Here is a 22,811-nt window from a genome sequence, read left to right as displayed (position 1 = left end):
CCGTGCACAAATATATTGGTCCTGGGTTTTCCTCCGTCCCGGCACGGACCAAAAGGATTCGGAGCAGGCATTCCGGGATATGCTGCTCCCCACACAGAAAAACGAAACAAATACAAACATATGTACACTGAGGTGGCAGCCGCTGGCCGGAACAATGATGTTGTGTGGTTCCGGGTCAATCCGGTACAAAGAACCCGCTGCCGTGGGATTGTCTAATCCTGTTAGGGGAGTCCTCATTGATCGTCCAAAACGTTGAGCTAATAATCTGCTCAGTAATGAACATAAAAGTACGTAATAACGACTAGTAGACCTTCAAAAAGTGGGATAATTTTAGGCATATAACCTGTAGTACAGCTATTAATCGGCAGGATGTATACGAGCTGGCCTTAGGCTAAATTTTTGCGAAATGTTGTGTGGGAACCTGATCTGTCTCGCAGAAATAGTACGATGATCAGTTGCTCCCTTCGAGAGGAAGGATTGGACCGATATGGCTCATTTTCCAATTTCACATAAGTTTGAGAGTTTGAGAGAGTTATCGTAGGCAGCTCCGGCAGGCTAGTGGCTACGATTACTCTCGAACGGACAGACGAACTGGGCAAAATCAACTCAAAATTATCTGAAACGGATTTCGTCCAAGCATACTTAGGTTCTGAAAGAACTATTTCGATGAGACCACCCTTTTTATCGTATGAAAGTGTTGGGTACATACGTTAGCCTAAAGGCTGAGGGTGGGGGTGGACATAACTATTCAAATAAATCAGTTTATGACATTGCCCTCTTTTATCGACCGCCTTTATATAATGCCATTTCTGCATTACATTATTATTTACTTGCTGTATTTGCCAACTTTTTACTTTGCAACAATGCGAACATGTCTCAAATTTAAATTTTGCAAGTCAAGTATTTTTTAGGGGAGTAACTGCTGGAACTTTTTTCCCTCTTACTTTTCGCAAATGTCATTAAACTTCGTTCGCTCATTGAAGGGACCGAACTGAACGCTTTCATTTTTTTATGTTTTCCATGGAAAAAAACATTTAAGTTTTTATTTATATTCTTTTCTTTTTTTACAGTTTAGAATTAGAAAGACAGTGTCGAACTTAGCCAGCCATGCTCTAAAGAATGCTAAATGAGACGGAAACATTAAAAATCCATTCTCTGCAAGTTGTCCGACCGACGTCGTCTTATCCAAGATGTGAGTGAGGCGATTAAAATATTGTCACGATTTATTTGCGTTGCTATCTAAGCGAGTTGTTGTGACAAGAGGCGTGGCATGGCGATTATAGAAATAGTTAGACATGTTGGCAGACAAACCCTTCGTTCGATGAGCAACGTTTGAATGAATTAAATAAAACTTTATGAGAAGACTAACAACTACGAACGGGCAGAGGCGGACGGACGGACAATCATGTAAAACATAACAATGAAAAAACACTTAAATTTTACTATTTATTTTTTATTATGGGTTTCGATCTTAGAAAACAATCAAATTAAATTGCAATGAAAAAAGGAATGTCAATTAGATTTTGATTTATTACAAGTGACCATAAGTTTACAACTACTGACAATAGAATGCTAATTGGTAAATTTGTGAAAGACCAACTACAAACGTTTTTATTTTTATAGAAAAAATTTTAGACGTATTAGAAAGGCATCTAGGATTTTGTAAGGAATCGTAAAACAAGTTCTAAATCCGTATCCGTTTAGAAAATTAAATATATTTCTACTGTAATCGTTAGGTCTACTTTCAAGAGTTTTACCCTGACAATAAGGTAATTATCTTTACCATTTGTGTGTGTGAGTGTGTTTTTATCAGTTTAGTAGAATAGTGTCTACCTTTAAAATTGTTTACCTTCATAAAACTAAACCTCTTTTTAAACTTTCCACCAAAGCGCACACACAAAATGAAGTTATGACCCACTTTAGTTTTTGTAAAATAATGTTGTTGTTTTCTTTCTTTTACCCACCACTAAACTCTGTGTGGGTCAGAAGTTCAAGTATCATTTGAAGTTGTAATGCAAATATGTCACAAAGTTGCTTTATTATATTGTTATCGCAAAACTACTTTCGATAATCGGTGTGTGGAAAACGTTTTTATGTGAAAATGTCGTTCTAAACCACAGATGTCAGACTGTAAACTGAACCAAGTTCTTAATTATGGAATGTATAATAAAATTATTATTTATTACTTACTTAGCTGGCCCATTACAGAACATTTGTTCTATAGGCCGAACTAAGAAAAGATCTCCAATTCTCTCTATTTGTTGCTTCGCACTATGGAATACCGCGCCTTTTCATCTCTTCATCCACATGTTTGCGCCATCTATTCCTTGGCCTGCCAATTCTGCGTGCACCGCCAAGCGGTTCGTATTTAGACGCCTTTTTAGCGGGTTCATCTTCGCCCATTCTTATGATATGGCCTAGCCAACGCAATCGCTGCATCTCGAGATACAGCTCGTGGTTCATGCGACATCGATATTCACCGTCAACGCAGATTGGTCCGTAGATCTTTTGAAGAATTTTTCTCTCAAACACACCAAGCACTGCCATGTCTGCTTGCGCAAGTACCCAGGCTTCGGAGCCATACATCAGCACGGGTAGTATCAGTGTTTTGTAGAGCGTTATTTTTGTTTGACGAGATGTGGCTTTGTTATACCCTCAGCCTTTAGGCTAAGTAGGGTATATACCAGAGCTCCGATTTACTCGCGAGTGAAACTTTGGTGGGAGGTGGTAAATTTTGTTGGGTGAAATTTTTTTTTAGTGGGGGTGGTGCAAGTTTTTTTCGTATTAGGGTAAGTTTTTGTTTGGCGGTTTGGAGGGGGCAAGTTACCCCACTCAACTTGCCCGAATTCGAGAAGAGTTTCACTCGCGAGTGGAATTCGAGCGAATTGGAGCGAGTATTTGGAGCTCTGGTATATACACTTTGATACGATGAAAATGTGCCTCATCGAAATAATGGTTTTAGACCCCAAGTATGTTTGGACGAAATGTGTTTCAGACAATTTTGAGTCGATCTAGCCATGTCCGTCCGTCTGTCTGTCTGTCCTGCTGGCTGGAGCGCACGATAACTCTCGAACTGATGAACCGATTCGGTTCAAATTTTGGCTTTCGTAATATTTTGCCCAAACTTAGTTTAAGTTCGAAGATGACCTACATCGGTCAACTCCTTCCGGTACCTCCCCCACAAAAGTTCGAAAATGTTCGGAAAGTTTGTGCGCACGATAACTCTTGAAGGGAGTGACCGATTTGGTCCATATTCTGTACAGCGTAAACTTTCTACCAGAGTAATGTAAGGTTCCAATATGGTCTCAATAGGTCCACTCCTTCGGGTACCTCCCACACAAAATTTCGGAAAAGTTCAGTTTAGGGACATCTCTCGAATCGCTTTGATTTTTGTTTTAGCAACTTGTATACACTGCCCTCCATACGACGGTTCAAGTTTCATCAGGGGCAAGTCCACACTTCCTGAGAAAATAGCCTGAAAGTTGCAAAAACCCCTTATGACACCGTGTGAGGTGGTTGGAGCCCAAGATAACTCTCGAACGGATCTGTCGATTCGGTACAAAATATATGGCCTTAGTAATATTTTGTCCAAACATAGTTTAAGTTTGAAGATAAGCCATATTGGTCCACTCCTTCAGGTACCTCCCCCACAAAAGTTCAAAAATGTTCGGAAAAATTGTTCGCACGGTAACTCTTGAAGGGAGTGGCCGAATTGGTCTATACTTTACACATCCTAATAGATAGGTCAGGTTCAAACATGGACTATATTTGTCCACTCCATCCGGTACCTCCCACACAAAATTTTGGATAAGTTCACTTTAAGACCTGATATCGAATCACTTTGATGGTAAAAGTTTTTAGGGGCAAGTCCATATTTCTTAAGCAAACAGCCCGTAAAGTGTAAAAACCCCCTATGGCACCATATGTTTTGCCTGGAGATCCACTTCCATAACGGTCAATGTCGATCCATTCCTTTTAGTATCTCCTCGGCAAAACTTTTGATCTTTAATCCTAATCAACATTTTTGTCGGTTCAAATGCCGAAAATTTTTAAAACCCCCTAAATACATACGTATTTTGGAAAAAAATTGTTTCAATATACACAGGCTGAGGGTATATCTCTGTCTGCAAAGCCGACTGATACTTTTTTACTTGTTTTTAAACTGCTTACTTAAACCGAAGTAGCATCTATTGGCCAATACAATTCTTCTTTTTATTTCACAACTGATGTCGTTTGTTGGTGCCGAGGTAGACGAAGTCTTTTACTACCTCAAAATTATAGGAACCAACTTCCACAGTTGGTCCGAGCTCAATGGACGCATTGCGCGTCGACACCATCAACTTGGTCTTCTCACCGTTTACCGCCAGACCCACTTTAGCAGATTCTCCTTCGACCTTCATAAAGGTATCAGTTACTTCTTTTACTGATCGTCCCATGATGTCTATATCATCAGCATAAGCAAGTAACATGTTGCTATTGGTGTAGATTGTGCCACTTCTTGCGACGTTTGCCTCTCGTATAACCTTTTCCAGCAAGAAAGGCTGTCTCCTTGTCTTAAACCTCTTTTGGTACAAAACTCTTCGGAGAGTTTATTTCCTATTTTAACTGAGGATCTCGTGTCAGTTAAACTCATTTTACAAAGCCGGATGAGCTTTGCGGGGATACCAAATTCAGACATGGCTTGGGAATACCTTTGAACGGAGCGGGCTGTCGATCTGCATCTCTTGGGTCTTCTCCAGGATTTGCCGCAGGGTAAATATCTGGTCAATGGCGGACTTGCCAGGTCTAAAGCCGCATTGGTATGGTCCAATTATCTCGTTGACCATGGGCTTTAGTCGTTCGGACTGACACTATCTTGTAAGCAATAGGGAGAAGACTTATGCCCCTATAGTCAGAGCATAAAGTATTATCTCCAGTCTTGTGGACAGGCACAGGATGCTCAGGTTCCAATCGTCGGGTACTCGTTCTTCCTGCCAGATGGTGCTAACTAGCTGATGAATACACCCTATCAGCGTGTTGCCTCCGTTTTTGAACAGCTCGGCTGGTAAGCCATCGGCTTCTGCTGCCTTATTATTCTTCAGCCGATTTATTGCTGTCTTTACCTCATCTTGGCTGGGCGGTACACATTCAATACCATTTTCTGGTATTGGGTCTGTGGTATCTTCGTCGTCTTCGCTGCTATTGGATACTAACAGTTTTGAAAAATGTTCTTTCCATATCCTGAGCACACTATCTGTATCAGTTACCAAATTAGGAGGATGTGCCTGTACCAAAGCCATCAGTTTGATGCTTGACTTTTTGGTAGAATTTTCGGACTTGATTCCGGTTCCTGTACATCTCGATTTTTTCACACTCCCGCTTTTCCATTTCTCTCTTTTTCTTGCGGAAAACACGTTTCTCTTCTCTCCTTTTCTCCCGATATCTCTCTCGTGCGCTACGTGTTGCTACTGATTGTAAAGTAGCTCTATATGCCGCATTTTTCTCTTCGGTAGCAGCACGACACTCCCGGTCATACCATGAATTCCTTTATGGAGGTCTCTGGAATCCATGTATGGATTTTGCGGCTATTTGCATGGAGTGGGCAATATTTTGCCATTGTGTTGCTATGTTATCGGGACATGGAGTGCTGGCGTTAAGCATTTGGGCTAGTTGAGTGGAATATGCTGTGGCTATCTGTTGTGTTTGCAGCCTATCGATGCCCAACTTCCGCGTTGTGTCTGTTCCTGTTTTATTTGCAACGTTTAGACGGGTACGTACCTTTGCTGTAACAAGGTAGTGGTCCGAATCAATGTTTGCGCCTCGGAACAATCGTACATCCAACACGCAGGATGAATGTCTTCCATCTATCACAACATGATCAATTTGATTACTTGTTCTTTGATCTGGAGACAGCCAGGTGTCCTTATGGATGTCGAGATGTTGAAATCTGGTGCTGCTAATTACCATGTTTTTTGCCGCTGCGAAGTCTATTAGCCTCATACCATTGTCAGATGTTTCACTGTGGAGACTGAATTTTCCGACTGTTGGGCCAAAGATATTCACCTTTCCAATTTTGGCATTAAAATCGTCTAGTATAATTTTTAGTTTCTTCTAAGCGCTCGTAAAATATATCTTTGGTCTGTTCGTCCTTGTCTTCAGTGGGAGCATGAGCGCAAATAAAGCTGATGTTGAAGAATTTTGCTTTTATTCGAATTGTAGCAAGTCTTTCATTCACTGGTGTGAAGCTGGAGACCAGGTGTTTTAACCTCCGACCAACTACAAATCCGCAACCAAACTCATTCTTTATGTCATGGCAGCTATAATACAGTGCGTCACCTTTAGGTGTTGTTGTGACGCCATCCATCGTATTTCCTGTATGGCAGTAATGTCGGCCTTGTACTTCTCAAGTACATCTGCCAATGCGTAAACTGCACCTTCTCTATAAAGAGTGCGAACATTCCAGGTGCAGATTCGCAGATCATGGTCCTTAAAACGTTTGCGGGGTTCGTCAACTTTAGAGGGGTTTGTTTTTCTTTTCTTTTGTTTTTTCATAGTAGGCTGTTTTTTCTAGGGGAGGGTTACTAACCCTGCACCCAAACCCAAGCTTTTAACGTTCTTATGGGTGAACGCGCGGCACATTTTAGCTCACTACCTTTAACGTTTGTTAAAGGCAGCTACCCCAGGTGACACCACGGGGAGGTCAGTGTCCACTTGAGATGAAAGAGGGACCAAGATAAATCGTGGGCTTTGCCATGTTAAAGCCGGTTAGGACCGTTCCTTGGTATCATTCATCCCCTACGTCACCCTATTTTTTTAAGAACATTAAGAATATTTTCGAGACTATCTTAGTTTTTTAAGGCGTGGTTTTTTAATAATATTCTCGAGACTACATATCTTGAGCTCTATTTATAGGCGTGGTTATTTTTAAGAATATTTTCTAGGCTATCTTCAGCTCTATCTATAGACGTGGTTATTTTTAAGAATATTTTCTGGGCTATCTCTAGCTCTTTTGGCGTGATTTTTTAAGAATATTTTTGAGCCTCCATTGAACTCCATTGGCGTGGTTTTTAAAAATATATTTGAGCCTCTCTTGAGCTCTATTGGCGTTGTTTTTAAGAATATTTTCGAGGCTCTCTTGGTGTGGATTTTTAAGAATATTTTTGAGCCTCTCTAGAGCTCTATTGGCGTGGGTTTTTAAACATATTTTCGTTTTTTAAGAATATTTTCAAGCCTCTCTTGAGCTCTATAGGCTATTTTAACAATCTATTTATAGCCATCAGTCTATTCAAGTTTTATTCGTAATTTGTTTATTTTTATAGCTTGTTTCTTTATGTCTATTCAAATTGACTGTAGACCTAATTTGTCTTTTTATTTTGCATTGATTTGCATTTAAGGCCGCGTCGAATTAACACCCCATTTCAGTGATAAAATCACAGTGAATTCCATTTCCAATAAAAATTCCAATCAATTGTTTGAGGCGCATTTCAAATACCATTTACGATGGATGATGATCGACGATGTCGGCGACGGGAACAATACAAGGCTGGTCAGTTAGTTGGTGGGAATTCAGTTTTGTGCATTTATTTATTTATTTGGTTTTTCAAATAGAATTAAATCAAATAAAAAAGTTTATAAAGCTTGGACAATAAAAAATCATATTTTTATCTTCTTTATCCAACCGACAACAACGACATATTTGTCTCAGTGATTTCCTATTGTTTGCCTGCCTACCAAATGCCCAAAATGCAAAGCCATTGTGGCCTAAGATCCATTGTCACATTTTTCCAAAATGGTCAACATATTAAAATGTGTGTTTTGTTTGCATTATATGGCTCTGCAATTACTTTAAAAAGTAATAGACAGACATTAGTTTCCTTCCCAACTCCTTCCCCTAAGATTTGTTGTATTTCTATTAATCCAAACAAATGACAATGATTTGAATATGTTCGGCGGCATTGGCTTTGAGCAATTCATTTTAATTGAATTTTATTAATCGCCCAAAATATCTTCTTTATAGTTCTTTTTGTTGTTGTTGTTGTTGTGCATTACTCCCTCCCAAGCTCCCAAGTCATTATGCATCACAACAAAGCAATAAATAATTGGCTTATTGCCTTACAGAAATAAAACTTAAACATTGCAATAAAATTAATTTCGGAATTAAAATGTATGTACGTTTTTTGATGGCTTACAACCTTGAACAACGATTTGAAAATATTAATAATAATGATCTGAAACTGCAGTGCTACTTAAAATATAATTATACGGCTTTTGGAGAAGTTTGTTTGAAAAGAACAAATAATTCGGTATTATTATTGTCAAAATATTTTTTGAACAAAGCTTGAGTTGCATTGATATGCTTTTAGGGAGATAATTATCTCTCTCTATCATCAGTTGTCAAAAACAATTAGAAGTTTTTTTTGAAATGGTAATAACATCGTGGGAGAATTTAGTAAGCGCTCATTAGAATAATCATCACTGTATAATTAAAGGTTTATAATCTGTGGGGAATATTTGGAGGCTTTTTTGAGCTATTTAGGTGTGGATATTTTTAGGAATATTTTGAATTCTATTTTGAGCTATTTAGATGTGGATATTTTTAGGAATATTTTGAAGGCTATTTTGGGCTATTTAGACGAGGATATTTTAGGAATATTTGGAAGGCTATTTTTAGCTATTTAGGCGTGGATATTTTTAGGAATATTTTGAATCCTATTTTTAGCTATTTAGGCATGGATATTTTAGGAATATTTTAAGACTATTTTAGCTAATTAGGCGTGGATATATTTAGGAATATTTTGTAGGCTATTATGAGCTGTTTAGGCGAGGATATTTTTAGGAATATTTTGAAGACTATTTTTAGCTATTTAGTAGTGGATATATTTAAGAATATTTTGAAGGCTATTTTGGGCTATTTAGGGGTGGATACTTTCAGGAATATCTAGAAGGCTATCTTGGGCTATTTAGGCGAGGATATTTTTAGGAATATTTTGAAGACTATTTTGAGCTATTTAGGCGTGGATATATTTAGGAATAATTTGTAGGTAGGCGTGGATATTTTTAGGAATATTTTGAAGACTATTTTTAGCTATTTAGGCGTGGATATTTTTAGGAATATTTTGAAGGCTATTTTGGGCTATTTAGGTGTGGATACTTTCAGGAATATCTAGAAGGCTATATTGGGCTATTTAGGCGAGGATATTTTTAGGAATATTTTGAAGACTATTTTTAGCTATTTAGGCGTGGATATATTTAGGAATATTTTGTAGGCTATTTTGAAATATTTAGGCGAGGATATTTTTAGGAATATTTTGAAGACTATTTTTAGCTATTTAGGCGAGGATATTTTTAGGAATATTTTGAAGACTATTTTTAGCTATTTAGGCGTGGATATTTTTAGGAATATTTTGTAGACTATTTTTAGCTTTTTAGGCGCGGATATTTTTAGGAATATTCTGAAGACTATTTTTAGCTATTTAGGCGTGGATATTTTTAGGAATATTTTGAAGACTATTTTTAGCTATTTAGGCGTGAATATTTTTAAAAATATGTATGCTGAAGACTATTTTTAGCTATTTAGGCGTGGATACTTTTAGGAATATTTTGAAGACTATTTTTAGCTATTTAGGCGTGGATATTTTTAGGAATATTTTGAAGACTATTTTTAGCTATTTAGGCGTGGATATTTTTAGGAATATTTTGAAGACTATTTTTAGCTATTTAGGCGTGGATATTTTTAGCTATTTAGGCGTGGATATTTTTAGGAATATTTTGAAGACTATTTTTAGCTATTTAGACGTGGATATTTTTAGCTATTTAGGCGTGGATATTTTTAGGAATATTGTGAAGACTATTTTTAGCTATTTAGGCGTGGATATTTTTAGGATTTTTTTTTTTTTTTTTTTTTGAAGACTATTTTGAGCTATTCAGGCGTTGAAATTTTTAGGAATATTTTGAAGACTATTTTTAGCTATTTAGGCGTGGATATTTTTAGGATTTTTTTTTTTTTTTGAAGACTATTTTGAGCTATTCAGGCGTTGAAATTTTTAGGAATATTTTGAAGACTATTTTTAGCTATTTAGGCGTGGATATTTTTAGGAATATTTTGAAGACTATTTTTAGCTATTTAGGCGTGAATATTTTTAGGAATATGTATGCTGAAGACTATTTTTAGCTATTTATTGGATATTTTTAGCTATTTAGGCGTGGATATTTTTAGGAATATTTTGAAGACTATTTTTAGCTATTTAGACGTGGATATTTTTAGCTATTTAGGCGTGGATATTTTTATGAATATTTTGAAGACTATTTTTAGCTTTTTTGGCGAGGATATTTTTAGGAATATTTTGAAGACTATTTTTAGCTATTTAGGCGTGGATATTTTTAGGAATATTTTGAAGACTATTTTGAGTTATTTAGGCGTGGATATTTTTAGAAATATTTTGAAGACTATTTTGAGCTATTTAGGCGTGGATATTTTTAGGAATATTTTGAAGACTATTTTGAGTTATTTAGGCGTGGATATTTTTAGAAATATTTTGAAGACTATTTTGAGCTATTTAGGCGTGGATATTATTAGTAATATTTTGAAGACTATTTGGAGCTATTTAGGCGTGGATATTTTTAGGAATATTTTGAAGACTATTTTGAGTTATTTAGGCGTGGATATTTTTAGGAATATTTTGAAGACTATTTTGAGCTATTTAGGCGTGGATATTTTTAGAAATATTTTGAAGATTATTTTGAGCTATTTAGGCGTGGATATTTTTAGAAATATTTTGAAGACTATTTTGAGCTATTTAGGCGTGGATATTTTTAGGAATATTTTGAAGACTATTTCGAGCTATTTAGGCGTGGTTATTTTTAGAAATATTTTGAAGACTATTTTTAGCTATTTAGACGTGGATATTTTTAGGAATATTTTGAAGACTATTTTTAGCTATTTAGGCGTGGATATTTTTAGGAATATTTTGAAGGCTGTTTAGGCGTGGATACTTTTAGGAATACTTTGAAGCCTATTTTGAGTTATTTTGGCGTTGATATTTTTAGGAATATTTTGAAGACTATTTTGAGTTATTTAGGCGTGGATATTTTTAGAAATATTTTGAAGACTATTTTGAGTTATTTAGGCGTGGATATTTTTAGGAATATTTTGAAGACTATTTTGAGCTATTTAGGCGTGGATATTTTTAGAAATATTTTGAAGACTATTTTGAGCTATTTAGGCGTGGATATTTTTAGAAATGTTTTGAAGACTATTTGGAGCTATTTAGGCGTGGATATTTTTAGGAATATTTTGAAGACTATTTTGAGTTATTTAGGCGTGGATATTTTTAGAAATGTTTTGAAGACTATTTTGAGCTATTTAGGCGTGGATATTTTTAGGAATATTTTGAAGACTATTTTGAGTTATTTAGGCGTGGATATTTTTAGAAATATTTTGAAGACTATTTTGAGCTATTTAGGCGTGGACAGTTTTAAAAATATTTTGGAACCTTTTTAAGCTATTTAGGCGTGGGTATTTTTAGGAATATTTTGAAGGCTTTTTAAACTATTTAGGTGTGAACAGTTTCAGGAATATTTTGAGCTATTTCGGCGTGAATAGTTTTACAAATATTTTGATGGCTTTTAACTATTTAGGTGTGAACAGTTTCAGGAATATTTTGAGCTATATAGGCGTGGATATTTTTAGGAATATTTTGATGGCTTTTTAAGCAATTTAGGCATGGACAGATTTAGGAATATATTGAAGGCTTTTAAGCTATTTAGACGTGCACAGTTTTAGAAATATTTTGAGCTGTTTATGCGTGGACAGTTTTAGGACTATTTTGAGCTATTTTGGCGTGGATAGTTTTACGAATATTTTGATGGCTTTTAAGCTATTAAGGCGTGGACAGTTTCAGGAATTTTTTGAGCTATGTAGGCTTGGATATTTTTACGAATATTTTACAGGCTTTTAAGCTATTTAGGCGTGGACAGTTTCAGGAATATTTTGAGCTATATAGGCGTGGATATTTTTAGGAATATTTTAAAGGCTTTTAAGCTATTTAGGCGTGGACAGTTTCAGGAATATTTTGAGCTATATAGGCGTGGATATTTTTAGGAATATTTTGAGCTATATAGGCGTGGATATTTTTAGGAATATTTTGAAGGCTTTTAAGCTATTTATGTGTGGGCAGTTTTAGCTATATTTTGAGCTATATTTCTGGGAATATTTTGAAGACTTTTTGAGCCATTTAGGAGTGGATGTTTTTATGAATATTTTGAAAGCTATTTTGAGCTATATTTCTGCGAATATTTTATAGGCTTTTTAAGCTATTTAGGCGTGGAATATTTGAGCTATTTAGGCGTGCATATTTTTAGGAATATTTTGAAGGCTATTTTAAGTTATATTTTTAGTAATATTTGGAGGAATATTTTGAGCTATTTAGGCGTGGATAGTTTTATGAATATGTTGAAGACTGCTTTGAGCTGTTTGTGCGTGGATGGTTTTAGGAATATTTTGGAGGCCATTTCGAATATTTTTAGAAATATTTTGAAAAATTATTTGAAATATTTAGGCGTGGTTATTATTAGCAATATTTTGAGCTATTTTGTGTGGATATTTTTTGGAAATATTTTAGATGCTTTTTTGAGCTAACCAGGCGGGGATATTTCTAAAAAATATGAAGACTATTTTTATCCATAAAGGCGCGGATATTTTTAGAAATATTTTAAAGACTATTTTGAGCTGTTTAGGCGTGGATATTTTTAGAATATTTTAGAGCTATTTAGCCTTGGATATTTTTGGGAATATTTTGAAGGCAATTGTCAGCTGTATTTTTGGGAATATTTTGACGATATATGGATATTTTTTGAATATTTTTGATGGCTATTTTGAACTAAATTTTTGAGAATATTTTGAAGACTATTTTTTGCTATTTAGTCCGGGATATTTTTAGGAATTTTTTGAAAGTTATTTTTGGTAATATTTTGAAAACTATTTTGTAAATTTGACTTCAAAATTTAAGTACACCTTAAAGGCTGTACGACCATCGTTTTACCGTACTATTTACAGAAATATGTTTTTTCGCGGGTAAGTCAATATGGGTGCAAAAGCTCTAAAAATCGTAGGGTGATCAGCATAAATAGCGGGTTTACGTGGTAACTATCGAAAGGATTGATTGGATTGTTCATTATACAGTAGGGTCCACCATTCATATTGTTATTTTTCTTGTAAGATCCTTTTTATTTTTACTTGTTATATAAGATTAACTTGATAAAGTCCAAAATGTATTATGTGTATGTGTTGTGCTGGAGTTTTGAACCCATGACCCTCTGGGTGAAATCTCGTCAACATAACTGCATTGACTTGCTCTAAAAAAACAGCGTTATACATCCATCCTTTCACATATCTGTCAAAATAGAGATTTTAATTTAGAAAGTTATGTTTTCATTATAGAAACTCCTATCGGCAACATTTATGAATCCAATTTATTCATTTCATACTCTTACAATGATCCTATTTTGACAGGTTCCATTACGCTTTAATATCGTGTGAAAATAAATCCAACCGTTACTCTCTGACAAATCTTTTTTTATCGTTTGCGAGGTTTGAAAAATTACTTTTGAATTGTGTTGTGGTTGTTGGATGACACTAACGAAGATGGACAGATTTCTGCCTTTGGCCATAACCACGCACGCACTTATACCACATATACCTCGCTCATTCGCACATCCCGCATGTCCATTTTGGTGCAGATTTATTTCTTTACATTTAAAAGTGTTTCATTAGAAACATGACACATGACCACAAAGATGAACAGAGACACTACGTCTGCCAGTAGAGTCCATCAGCTGGGCTAGAAGTCAGTCGTCAGTTAGCAAGCAGTATGTCAGACAAATGGAGATCTCTTTGAAATACAAGTTGAAAGTAAACATGTGATGTTGCGGTGGTGTTTAAAGTAAAAGACACATGCGAAACAACTTGAGAATCTGCAAAAAAAAAAACGTAGCGAAATGTGAACTGGACGGCCATAAAACAAAAGATGTGAGAGAAGTGAAAGAAAATAGCCGTCAAGCCTTTTATGAACTTCCTCACATAACTTGACACGAATAGGTGGGGGACGAACGTACCATAAACATTTCTATTATTTACTTCATGTGTTTTGTTGGCCGTTTGGTGTGACGAACGAACCATGTTACACCAAACCAACCATCTTGGGGATCTATCTGCGCGCCTACGCATTCCCTGTCAGAAATTACACGTAACATGTTATGCTGGCTACAAGTATGGAGTGCTTTTGTTGTCATTTGTGGTATTTCTTGAATCTTGAAATAGATGGATGGTTGTCAACATTGTAGTTGTTGTTGTTGTACTTGTAGCATTCATTACATGGGACTTCTTAAATAGTCACATAAATACCAACTTAAATTCTTGATGGCAGCAGACACATTTGGTCTATTCTATTGTTGGTAGGTTGGCATGGACATGTTGGGAATTGTTTATACTGTTTTCAACAACATGCTTCTCTGATTGCCAACTCTAAGATGTTTTCATGAGAGAGAGAGAGAGGGGAATGTTTTAAAGTGAGTTGATGCTTCATTTGAGCGGCATTCGGCACCCCTTTACTCGCGATAGTGGAAGAATATAACACTATACCGTCTGTTCTTGCAGCTGAATTGAGGATCGACTTCCTTAGACCTTATAGGTCTATTGAATGTAGCTTGTATTATACATGAAGGTAGTAGGACTTCTTTTGGATGTTGAGTAAGACGATGAATTTATCTATTAACCACTAGAATAAACCCATAATTTAGTTGATCATAGGCCTAGTTGTGTATACAATTCACTAGGTAGTATATACTTCGAATCACCGATGTAGTCGAAGTGGTAAAATTTTAGAAATTTTTTTGTACATTTTACTTCCAAAAGTTCAAATGTTATCCTTTTGAAGGCTATTTTAAGCAACATTTTTCGGAATTGTTTGAAAGTTATTTAGACGTGGATATTTTTAGAAATATTTTGAAAGCTATTTGAGCAATTTTTGGGGTATTTCGAAGCCTATTTTGAGCTATTTAGGTGTGGATATTTTTGGAAATATTTTGAAGGCTATTTGGGCATGGATATTTAGGAACATTGTTATTGCTACTTTGAGCTATTTAGGCATGGTTATTTTAGGAATATTTTGGTAGCTATTTTGAGCTATGTAGACGTGGATATTTTTAGGAATATTTTGATAACTATTTTGAGCTATTTAGGCGTGGATATTTTTACGAATATTTTGATAGCTATTTTAAGCTATTTAGACGTGGATATTTATAGAAATATTAGGAAGGCTATTTTGAGCTATTTAGACGTGGATATTTTTAGGAATATTTTTAAGGCTATTTTGGAGTAAATATTTTAGGAATATTTTTAAGGATATTTTGAGCTATTCAGGTGTGTATATTTTTAGGAATATTTTGAAGGCTATTTAGGCGTGGATATTTTTAGGAATATTTCGGGCTCAATTTTGAGCTATTTAGGCCTGTATATTTTTAGGAATGTTTCGAAGGCTATTTAGGCGTGGATATTTTAAGGAATATTTCGAGTTAAATTTTAAGCTATTTAGGCGTGGATATTTTTAGGAATATTTCGAAGACTATTTTGAGCTCTTAGACGTGAATATTTGTAGGTACATTTGGAAGGCTGTTTTGAGCTATTAATGCATGGATATTTTTAGGAATATTGTGAGCTATATTGTTGGGAACATTTTCAAGACTATTTGAGCTATTTAGGGCGTGGATAGTTTTAGGTATATTTTAAGGTCATTTGGGGCTATTTGGCATGGATATTATAAGGCTTTTTAAAGCTATTTAGGCGTTGATATGTTTAGGATTATTTTTAAGGATATTTTTAAGGTATTTAGGCGTGGAAAATTTAAGAATATTTTTAAGACTAGTTTAAGCTATTTAGGCGTGAATATTTTTAGGAATATTTTGAAGAATATTTTTAAGGCTATTTTAAGCTATTTAGGTACGGATATTTTTAGGAATATTTCGACGGCTATTTTAAGCTATTTAGGCTTGGATATTTTTAGGAATATTTTGATAACTATTTTGAGCTATTTAGGCGTGGATATTTTTAGGAATATTTTGATAACTATTTTGAGCTATTTAGGCGTGGATATTTTTAGGAATATTTTGATAACTATTTTGAGCTATTTAGGCGTTGATATTTTTAGGAATATTTTGATAACTATTTTGAGCTATTTAGGCGTGGATATTTTTAGGAATATTTTGATAACTATTTTGAGCTATTTAGGCGTGGATATTTTTAGGAATATTTTGATAACTATTTTGAGCTATTTAGGCGTGGATATTTTTAGGAATATTTTGATAACTATTTTGAGCTATTTAGGCGTGGATATTTTTAGGAATATTTTGATAACTATTTTGAGCTATTTAGGCGTGGATATTTTTAGGAATATTTTGATAACTATTTTGAGCTATTTAGGCGTGGATATTTTTAGGAATATTTTGATAACTATTTTGAGCTATTTAGGCGTGGATATTTTTAGGAATATTTTGATAACTATTTTGAGCTATTTAGGTGTGGATATTTTTAGGAATATTTTGATAGATGTGGATATTTTAAGGCTTTTTTGGCGTGATTATTTTAGGAATATTTTTAAGGATATTTTGAGCTATATTGGTGTGAATATTTTTAGGATTTTTTGAAGGCAATTTAGGCGTGGATATTTTTAGAAAATTTCGAGTTCAATTTTGAGCTATTTAGGCCTGGATATTTTTAGGAATGTTTCGAAGACTATTTTGAGCTCTTTAGGTGGATATTTTTAAAAATATTTTGAAGGCAATTATGAGCTCTTAGGCGTGAATATTTTTAGGTATATTTTGGAGGCTGTTTTGAGCTATTAATGCGTGGATATTTTTAGGAATATTTTGAAGGCAATTTTGAGCTCTTCGGCGTAAATATTTTTAGGTATATTTTGAAGAATGTTTTGAGCTATTAATGCGTGGATATTTTTAGGAATATTTTGAGGGCTATTTTGAGCTAAATTTTTGGGAATAGTTTAAAGACTACTTTGAGCTATTTAGGGCGTGGATAGTTTTAGGAATATTTTAAGGTTATTTGGGGCTATTTTTCTTGGATATTTTTAGAAATATTTTAACGCTATTTTGGCTGAATATTTGTAGGAATATTTTAAAGGCTATTTTAAGCTATTTAGGCGTAAATATTTTTAGGAATATTTTGAAAGATATTTTTAAGGCTATTTATGTGTGAATATTTTTAGGAATTTTAATTAATTTCTCAATAGAATCGAGCTTAATGAGCAATGATGCAAGTGAAAAAGGAAAGTCGAAGATTCGAACCCACACAACCACCACTATGTGACATGTTTCGCCTTTGGCAGAGGCTCTTCAGACATATCGGCTGTGGAGCGGCTTCACTATCATCTAACTTTTCCTCTTTCAAATTCAATTTGTTTTTACAACGCTGAATATTTGTTCAATCATTGTATGGCCGAAGGATATTTTTGAGTTTATTTTAAGCTATTTAGGCGTGAATATTTTAGGAATATTTTGAAGGTTATTTTTAAGGCTATTTTAATCTATTTAGGAGTGGATGTTTTTAGGAATATTTTGGACCCTATTTGTTAGTCTTCTTAAAGTTATTTAGGCTTGGATATTTCTAGGAATATTTTGAAGGATTTTATAGCTATTTAGAGGCCCTCTTCAGCTCTATAGGCGTGGTTATTTTTAAGGAAAATTTGGAGGCCTATTTGGCTTAAATGTGATGTGTATTTTTAAGAATATTTTGCAGGCCATCTTGAGCTCTATAGGTGTGGTTATTTTTAAGGCCATTTTGAAGGCCTATATGACATCAGCTTGTGCTCCAAGAGAGTGGTTGTTATTGTTATACAGTTGAACCTCGATTATCCGGGAAACTCCACTATCGGGGATAGAATAGAAATGCTAGTCTGTTTTCTATTACCTCTAGTTTTCGCTGTAAACACCATTATCCCGGAGTGAAAGCACACCTACAAAAAAAAAGTTACTAAGGAAACAAAGTGTACACAAAAGAAAACTGGAAATTCTCCCGTTTTACACAATTTGTGTATTTATGGTATCACCAAAAGCATGGAACAAAGTCAATTCAGATGAATCTGATGACGATGATATTGTGTGTGCTTTTAAGATTTGGTGGATGACCTTTACAAATATAATAAAAATTGCAGAGTTTATTGTACAATTCTATGCCGTTTTTACTTAAAAATATATTCAAAAACTGCATAAAAACATTGCCTCCATTATCCGGGAAAATCGATTATCCGTAATGCCTCCGGTCCCTAGCATCACGGATAATCGAGGTCCGACTGTATTTTGATTTTTGCTCTTTCATTACACAAGTAAATCTGCCTCCTCATATAGTTATTTCTAACATCTGCGACTGCATCTGTGAGAGTGATATTCAAACCTGATTGATAGGCTTCCTGAAATAGGGATTATTTCTTGTAACGTTGACCCACTCATTCTCTAGATCATGAAGATCCTTCTTGATATGCGCGGGTGGGGAAGTCCTATCCACCATATAATTAGGATGACTTTTCACGGTAACACTATTACAACGAGAGCATGCCATTATTGTGTTGACGTAGTGGAAGAATCTTGAGGTGATGACAAGAAGAGGCAGTTCACAGGTCGGATTTCTGACAGGTTTGAATATTGTTCCAACGCTATGCACTTATGACCGCGAGACGGGTTTACTTCAGGTGACTTCATTTGCCAAACCAGATAACATGATAGTTATTTCTGTGGGAACCGTGGCACTCTTCGCTAATTCTGATATGCAAAACATAGAATTATCAATCTGCTCAGTCAGTGATGGGACTGAATGCCAAAACAAATGATGGGCCTGGAGTAACAGTTATTAATCTGCCGGATGTATACTTTAGCAATTCTACCTTGGCAGCCCCACACCTGACTGTTACTCCCACAAATTTCATGCACGTGTCATTATATAGAAGACCTTCAATCCATAGAAGATCAATAGCAGGTGTTCTTTCCATAGAAGGTTTTTTTTATCAAAAGAAGATCCGTAGAAGATCTGAATACATGTTCAAGGTCTTGTATGCATAGAAGAGGTTTTTATCTAATTAAGACCGTAGATGACTTTTGGAAGATATCGTAGAAGTTCTTCTACTAATAGAACACCTTCAAAAACATTCAATTTTTGAACCCCTATCTATAAAACACTTTATAGAATGATAATATTTGTTATTTGCTGTCTCCGTTAATTTATATTATGTAATTTATTTGTACTTTTCCGCTAGTAAGCACCGCCGATCGACCGACCATATGTTTATTTTATGTACACGATTTTTTTCACTTCACTTGTTTTTCCATTTATGGCAGAATTTATGATAATTTGTAAATATTTCCATACCATAAAACCTTTTGTATTTGAATAGAAATAGAAGAAGCAGGGGAAAAACATAAATTCCATGTAAAACAACTGATTTATGCAAAGCGTTTGGTCGTCGGTCGCTCCATATATGTAGGTATGTTGTTTTTTTCTGATTTAGTAACTGACCTTTAGAAAAAAAAGAAAACTAACAAAAAAACACAACAAACAACACCAAATCGATTGATTTTAATTTGTATTTTATTGTAAAATATTTGTTGTTAAACTTGTATGGACGGATGGATGGATGAAAGAGTGCTTCCACCGACAACGCCGCCACCGCCACCGTCCCCAACAATAGAATAACAATGTAATCAAACATTCATACATAGATATGGTATGACGGAAAGACACATGCAAATCGACTCCATGCCATGCAAATGACGATCAATGTAACTGACAGACGGACAGACATGTTTCAATCGTCGTCGTCGTCTTTATGACTTCCGTATAAAATCGATTGAGTGTGTGGTGTGGTGGAAGATGAAATGAATCGTGTAATGATTGTTTGGTAACGTGTGTGGGAATATAATAAAATCATCAATAGCAACAACAGCAACAACGTTAATCAAATGATAATTTAAAAACCTTATAAAAATTAAAGTCTCCTTTTGTTGTAAACCTTTTTGGGTCAGGGTTTTGAGGTCAAAGAGGGTTTATATATATTTTTTTGAACTCTTGGTGAGATTATTTAAAACCTAGATGCACATAGGTAAATTTTCCACAATGGTAGATAAAATTATCCCGACCTAAACCAAGCTTCACAGTAGACGTAGATAAAATTATCCACATTGTTGGATTGGAAGTTATGCGCGATGGTGAACAAAATTAACTAGGTTAGTGGATAAAATTATCCACATTGGTGGATAAAATTATCCACAATGGTGGATAAAATTATCTAGGCTAGTGGATAAAATTATCCACGTTTGTGGATAAATTTATCCACTTTGTTGGATAATATTATCTACATTGATTTATAAAATTATCCGCATTGGTGGATAAAATTATGCACATTGGTGGATAAATTTATCCACGTTGGTGGATAAAATTATCCACATTGATGGATAAAATTATCCACGTTGATGGATAAAATTATCCACATTGATGGATAAAATTATCCACGTTGATGTATAAAATTATCCACATTGGTGGTTAAAATTATCCACGTTGGTGGATAAAATTATCCATATTGGTGGATACATTTATTCACATTGGTGGATAAAATTATCCACATTGGTTTATAAAATTTTACGCATTGGTGGATAATATTATCTACATTGATTTATAAAATTATCCGCATTGGTGGATAAAATGATGCACATTGGGGGATAAATTTATCCACGTTGGTGGATAAAATTATCCTCATTGATGGATAAAATTATCCACATTGGTAGTTAAAATTATCCACGTTGGTGGATAAAATTATTCATTTGGTGGATACAATTATTCACATTGGTGGATAAAATTATCCACATTGTTTTATAACATTTTACGTATTGGTGGATAAAATTATCCACATTGGTGGATAAAATTATCCACATTGGTGGATAAAATTATCCACATTGGTGGATAAATTTATCCACGTTGGTGGATAAAATTATCCACATTGGTGGATAAATTTATTCACGTTGGTGGATAAAATTATCCACATTGATGGATAAAATTATTCACGTTGGTAGATAAAATTATCCACATTGGTGGATAAATTATCCACATTGGTGGATAAAATTATCTACATTGGTGGATAAAATTATCCACATTGATGGATACAATTATCCACATTGATGGACAAAATTATCCACATTGATGGACAAAATTATCCACATTGGTGGATAAAATTATTCACGTTGGTAGATAAAATTATCCACATTGGTGGATAAAATTATCCACATTGGTGGATAAAATTATCCACATTGGTGGATAAAATTATTTACGTTGGTAGATAAAATTATCCACATTGGTGGACAAAATTATCCACATTGGTGGATAAAATTATTCACGTTGGTGGATAAAATTATTCACGTTGGTAGATAAAATTATTCACATTGGTGGATAAAATTATCCACATTGGTCGATAAAATTATCCACATTGGTGGATAAAATTATTCACGTTGGTAGATAAAATTATCCACATTGGTGGATAAAATTATCCACAATGGTGGATAAAACTATCCACATTGGTAGATAAAATTATCCACATTGATGGATACAATTATCCACATTGATGGACAAAATTATCCACATTGGTGGATAAATTATTCACGTTGGTGGATAAATTTATTCACGTTGGTAGATAAAATTATCCACATTGGTGGATAAATTATCCACATTGGTGGATAAAATTATCCACATCGGCAGATAAATTATCCGCGCATGTTTATAAAATTATCCAAATTGGCGGATAAAATTATCCACATTGGTGGATAAAATTATCCACATTGGTCGATAAAGTTATCCACATTGGTGGATAAAATTATCCACATTGATGGACAAAATTATCCACATCGGTGGATAAAATTATTCACGTTGGTGGATAAAATTATTAACGTTGGTAGATAAAATTATCCACATTGGTGGATAACATTATTCACGTTGGTAGATAAAATTATCCACATTGGTGGATAAAATTATCCACATTGGTGGATAAAATTATCCACATTGATGGATACAATTATCCACATTGATGGACAAAATTATCCACATCGGTGGATAAAATTATTAACGTTGGTAGATAAAATTATCCAAATTATTCACGTTGGTAGATAAAATTATCCACATTGGTGGATAAAATTATCCACATTGGTGGATAAAATTATCCACATTGGTGGATAAAAAATTATTCACGTTGGTGGATAAAATTATTCACGTTGGTAGATAAAATTATCCACATTGGTGGATAAAATTATCCACATTGGTGGATAAAATTATCCACATTGGTGGATAAAATTATCCACATTGGTGGATAAATTATTCACGTTGGTGGATAAATTTATTCACGTTGGTAGATAAAATTATCCACATTGGTGGATAAATTATCCACATTGGTGGATAAAATTATCCACATCGGCAGATAAATTATCCGCGCATGTTTATAAAATTATCCAAATTGGCGGATAAAATTATCCACATTGGTGGATAAAATTATCCACATTGGTCGATAAAGTTATCCACATTGGTGGATAAAATTATTCGCATTGGTGCATAAAATTATCCACATTGGTGTATAAATTTATCTACATTGGTTGATAAAATTGTACGACTTGGTAGGTGTAGTTATCCACAATGGTGTACAAAATTATCCACATTGGTGGATAAAATTATCCAAATTGTTGGATAAAATTATCCACATGGTTGGTGTATACAAAATTATCAAGGCTGGTGCATAAAA

At 34.5% G+C, this 22,811-nt stretch overlaps 1 protein-coding gene across 5 annotated transcripts in view; it reads left to right on the top strand.

Annotated features, from left to right (window-relative positions):
• LOC141401022 (uncharacterized) overlaps window positions 1-22,811 on the top strand; it is a 208,175-nt gene that overhangs the window by 166,726 nt on the left and 18,638 nt on the right. The gene's annotated exons all lie outside the window — the stretch shown is intronic.

Source organism: Musca autumnalis, unplaced genomic scaffold (assembly GCF_047663935.1).
Source record: "Musca autumnalis isolate F117 unplaced genomic scaffold, ASM4766393v1 scaffold_4, whole genome shotgun sequence".
Lineage (NCBI taxonomy): Eukaryota > Metazoa > Arthropoda > Insecta > Diptera > Muscidae > Musca > Musca autumnalis.
The sequence above is the reverse complement of the archived record's forward strand: the minus strand, read 5'-3'. Positions and strand labels throughout refer to the sequence as shown.